At 64.5% G+C, this 3,598-nt stretch overlaps 2 non-coding genes across 2 annotated transcripts in view; both read right to left on the minus strand.

Annotated features, from left to right (window-relative positions):
* Window positions 1-997, minus strand: part of LOC132953487 (large subunit ribosomal RNA) — a 4,196-nt gene extending 3,199 nt beyond the window's left edge. Inside the window, exon 1 of the ribosomal RNA XR_009665662.1 lies at window positions 1-997. This exon is cut by the window's left edge and continues 3,199 nt beyond it. This is a non-coding gene — a ribosomal RNA (large subunit ribosomal RNA).
* Window positions 998-1,442: 445 nt separating this feature from the next.
* On the minus strand, window positions 1,443-1,600 carry LOC132953488 (5.8S ribosomal RNA). The gene has a single exon (XR_009665663.1). It is a non-coding gene; the product is annotated as a 5.8S ribosomal RNA (ribosomal RNA).
* Window positions 1,601-3,598: the final 1,998 nt, after the last annotated feature.

A 3,598-nucleotide genomic window follows, 5' to 3' on the forward strand; every position in this document is an offset into this window, starting at 1 on the left:
TCAGGGTTTCCCCTGACTTCATCCTGGCCAGGCATAGTTCACCATCTTTCGGGTACCAACGTGTGCGCTAAGGGTGCGCCCCCGGACGGCCGAAGCCGACCTGGCGGAGACGCCCCCGGACTGCGGACCAGCGCGACTTTGAACGCCGGCGGGTTCGGTCGCTAGGCCATCGTCCGCACCGTAAACGGTTCACTTTCATTGCGCCAAACGTGGTTTTTCATAAGATCACCGTTGACTCGCGCACACGTTAGACTCCTTGGTCCGTGTTTCAAGACGGGTCGGAAAGTAGCCCGAAACTCGTCGCCGACCGACGAGACCCCGCCTGCGACGGGGCCGCGTCGACGGTTCTTGCCGTCGGGCGAGCCGACCAGGAGCACCGGGGTTCGGCGCGAACGGTCACGCCGAGACGCGACCGCCGCGACGAACCGCCACCCGGGCCCTTCGGCCGGCGCCCAACGAGTCGCGACGTCCGCTAACCGAGCGAAAGATCCGGCCGGCGGTTAGACCGACCGTGAATTCGCCCGGCGGGGACTCGCGGGCTCTGTCCGTTTACACCCGAACGGTTTCACGTTCTTATGAACTCTCTCTTCAAAGTTCTTTTCAACTTTCCCTCACGGTACTTGTCCACTATCGGTCTCGTGGCCGTATTTAGCCTTAGATGGAGTTTACCACCCGCTTCGGGCTGCACTCTCAAGCAACCCGACTCGAAGGCGCGGTCCGATCCCGGAACGCTGTGACGGCCTCTACTGGCCTGGCACCATCTGCGGGCCATGGCCCCGTTCAAGGGAGACTTGGACCGTCACGTGCGCCCCGGCAACGAGGCCGGCCCGTACGCCACAACTCCCATACGTGCCGCGACACAAAAGTGCGCGGCGGGATTCGGCGATGGGCTTTTCCCTGTTCGCTCGCCGCTACTGGGGGAATCACGGTTGTTTTCTTTTCCTCCGCTTATTAATATGCTTAAATCCGGCGGGTAGTCCCGCCTGATCTGAGGTCGGAACGTATCGGTTAGGTGTTTCGTTTTGTCAAACACGGCAGCCTGCGGTCCGCGCTCCGTCCGTACGGCGACCGTCCGCGTCCGCTTCTCGGAAGCCGGAGAGGTGTCTCTGGGACTCTCAGCCGACCCGGCCGCGCTCTCGCGCGGCGGGCGGACGGGGACGTGCCGTTTTACGGCGCGAGAACCCGTGACTGTTTGCCGTCACAACTTGGGCGGACGACCGGTGGCGGGCGCCGTCGCCGCCGCCGCCGCTAGGCGGACGGACGGCGGGGCGCCGTTCCCCGGTCGAACCGCCAATCTCGCGCTGCCGGAGCGGCCGGCGGGAGCGGGCGGGCCGCCGCGAGCCGGCGTCCCCGCGTGGGGGACGCGCGACCGCGACGACGGCCCGCCGCAGCCCGTCGGACGCCTGCCGGCGGCGCATCGGTCTGGCCGAGTATCCGGTATACGACCCTCAGACAGGCGTGGCCCGGGACCCGCGGGTCACCGAGGCCGCAATGTGCGTTCGACTGGTCGATGTTCGTATAACCTGCGGATTACACGACGACGCGCAGATAGCTGCGGTCTTCATCGATCCACGAGCCAAGTGATCCGCCGTTCGGGGTCGGGTGTGTGTTTTGGTGTCGACGAAATTTCTGCGCCGCACTAGCGCGCGGCGCAAGGTCTTTCGACGGGGTAACCATCTTTCGGTCGACGCTTGGTCGGGGGTCGCGGCGCGCGGGCGGTCGGCGAGCTAGTCGCGAGCGCACGCGGCCACGGGGTCGGATTAGGCGCGCGCGAGACCGGCGCGGGACGCCGGTGCCGCGGGCCCGTCTCTAATGATCCTTCCGCAGGTTCACCTACGGAAACCTTGTTACGACTTTTACTTCCTCTAAACGGCCGAGTTCGGTCATCTTCCCGGTCGCGCGACGACCCAGCCCCCGAGGGGGCCGAATAACGCGCGTCCAGTCCGAAGACCTCACTGCGGTCGTTCAATCGGTAGTAGCGACGGGCGGTGTGTACAAAGGGCAGGGACGTAATCAACGCGAGCTGATGACTCGCGCTTACTGGGAATTCCTCGTTCACGTGGAAAAATTGCAAGCCACGATCCCTAAGCACGAAGGAGGTTCAGCGGGTTACCCGGAAGCCTGTCGGCCCAGGAATGTTAACACACGCTGATTCCTTCAGTGTAGCGCGCGTGCGGCCCAGAACATCTAAGGGCATCACAGACCTGTTATCGCTCAGTCTCGTGCGGCTATTTTCGTCCGCCGCCTGTCCCTCTAAGAAGAGTTTAAGCTCCTGGGAGCCGGCGGTAGCCCTAGTAACGTATCGTGATCCGCCGGCGACGGCCGCGAACACGGCGCGCTTCACCGCGGAGCCCGACGCACGACTGACGCGCGCCGACCGGAGGTTGCCCCCCGGCCGACACACGCCCGCCGCACGCCGGGACGCGGTTGGCGCGGCCGCGCCCGACGACCGCCGTGGACGACGGGCGAACGCGTTCGGGGATACCGGGCCGAGCCGACGGAGACGCGAACACGGACGGCCGAAACCGCCCGCGCCGCGCCCACCGCCGACCCGGGTTTACCCGCCTAGTTAGCAGGACAGAGTCTCGTTCGTTATCGGAATTAACCAGACAGATCGCTCCACCAACTAAGAACGGCCATGCACCACCACCCACCGAATCAAGAAAGAGCTCTCAATCTGTCAATCTTTCCGGTGTCCGGGCCTGGTGAGGTTTCCCGTGTTGAGTCAAATTAAGCCGCAGGCTCCACTCCTGGTGGTGCCCTTCCGTCAATTCCTTTAAGTTTCAACTTTGCAATCATACTTCCCCCGGAACCGAAAAGCTTCGGTTTCCCGGAAGCTGCCCGCCGGGTCGTTAATGAAACGCCGGCGGATCGCTAGCTGGCATCGTTTACAGTTAGAACTAGGGCGGTATCTGATCGCCTTCGAACCTCTAACTTTCGTTCTTGATCATACGAGAACGTACTTGGCAAATGCTTTCGCGTCAGTTCGTCTCGAGACGATCCAAGAATTTCACCTCTAACGTCTCGGTACGAATGCCCCCGCCCGTCTCTGTTGATCATTACCTCCGGTCCCGAAAACCGGCCCGGCGGGACGCGCGGGCGACTGGCGCCCGCGGCCCGGCGGCCCGCGCACGGAAACGCCCCGGAGGGCGATTTCGCGCGCCCGCGAAGGGCGGAGATGCGCGGGACCGAGGTCTTGTTCCATTATTCCATGCGACCAGTATTCAGGGCCTTTTGACGAGACGGCCGTGAAGCCGCCCCGCCAGATTTGAGCCTGCTTTGAGCACTCTAATTTGTTCAAAGTAAACGTGTCGGCCCGCCGACGGCACTCGGTGAAGAGCACCGCGCAGCAAGATTGGAGTAGGCGGCCGCCGTCGTCGAACCCCGACGGCCGCGCGACGCGTGGCCGCGTGGCGCGCCGGAAGCACGAGACACGTGTCCGCCTGCCGACAATACGTCCGGCCGACGTGCCGGTAACTAACACCCCGAGACGGCTGACGAGCGCGACGACGGCCGCGCCGACGGGACACGTGGTCCCGCGACACGACCGGCCGCGACACGCCGGACCGCCAGGGTGGTCCGGCACCGCCCAGACACA

Source organism: Metopolophium dirhodum, unplaced genomic scaffold (assembly GCF_019925205.1).
Source record: "Metopolophium dirhodum isolate CAU unplaced genomic scaffold, ASM1992520v1 scaffold49, whole genome shotgun sequence".
NCBI classification, from domain to species: Eukaryota; Metazoa; Arthropoda; class Insecta; order Hemiptera; family Aphididae; genus Metopolophium; species Metopolophium dirhodum.